Genomic DNA, 953 nt, shown 5'->3' with positions numbered 1-953 from the left:
CGACCCTGCTACCGGGCAGGGGCAGAGGACCCTCTCCTCCGGCCTCGCAGGCGCGGCGCGCCCCGAAACTCGGGCAATCGCGGCGACTTCCAACCTCCCCCCACCAAATTAGCAGAAAGCTCCACTAAATCCGCTGAGCTCCTACACTGCTTTCTTTTACTCCGGGGGTGACTGTCACCTGGGAAGCCTGTCCCCTGCACCAGGGTTCCCCCGGCGCTGAGTAACCCCCAAATCCCTTGGGAAAGGTGGGGGCGCAATTAGTTTCTTCCAATTAGTTTCCCCTCTTTGTATAGAACCCATTCAAACTGTGAGATGTAATCCTCCGCGCGAGGGGGAAAGTAGTCCCAACCTTGCATTCAATTTCTGTTCTCGTGTCGCGTATATTTTACTTTTTGAAACCGATGGGATCCTCAGTGGAGCCCTTCGGGGAACGTGGGGGCAGAGGCCGCGGGGGGCGCGCGCAGGTGAAGGGGGGGACCCGCAGAAAGAGGGGGCGGGGAGGACAGCTAACTCCTCGCTATTGCCTAGAGAGATGGATCATGGGGCGTAGAGAGATTGCAAACCTCAAACCACATACAGCGGGTGATACGCGTCAACCGAACCTGACCAACGGAAGCCCGGAGCCTCCCCCTCCCCGCTCTCCCGCCCCGGCCCCTTGGACAGACTGGTACGCGGAGCCAATCTGGCTGCCGCTCGCCGTCCAAATCCCACAAGAGCCAATGGGAGCACGCCGGGGGCGGAGCCACCCCGCGCCGGGTTGGGCTGCGCGCGGCTTCCCCCGCTCGCCCAGGCCCCGCCCCCCTCCCCTCCCGCTCGCTGCTCTTGGAGTAGTTAGTGCCAGTGAAGTGCGGGCGGCGATGAGAGCGAAAGTTGCGCTCGGCTCGGCGCTGGGGGCTTGAAGCGGCTTCGCTCTCCGCCCGCTAGGGCCGCCCCAGCCCCAACTCGCGCCCGCG

The sequence above is a fragment of the Lipotes vexillifer genome, unplaced genomic scaffold (genome assembly GCF_000442215.2).
Source record: "Lipotes vexillifer unplaced genomic scaffold, Lipotes_vexillifer_v1.1 scaffold584, whole genome shotgun sequence".
NCBI classification, from domain to species: domain Eukaryota; kingdom Metazoa; phylum Chordata; class Mammalia; order Artiodactyla; family Lipotidae; genus Lipotes; species Lipotes vexillifer.
Note: the sequence above shows the minus strand (reverse complement) of the source record.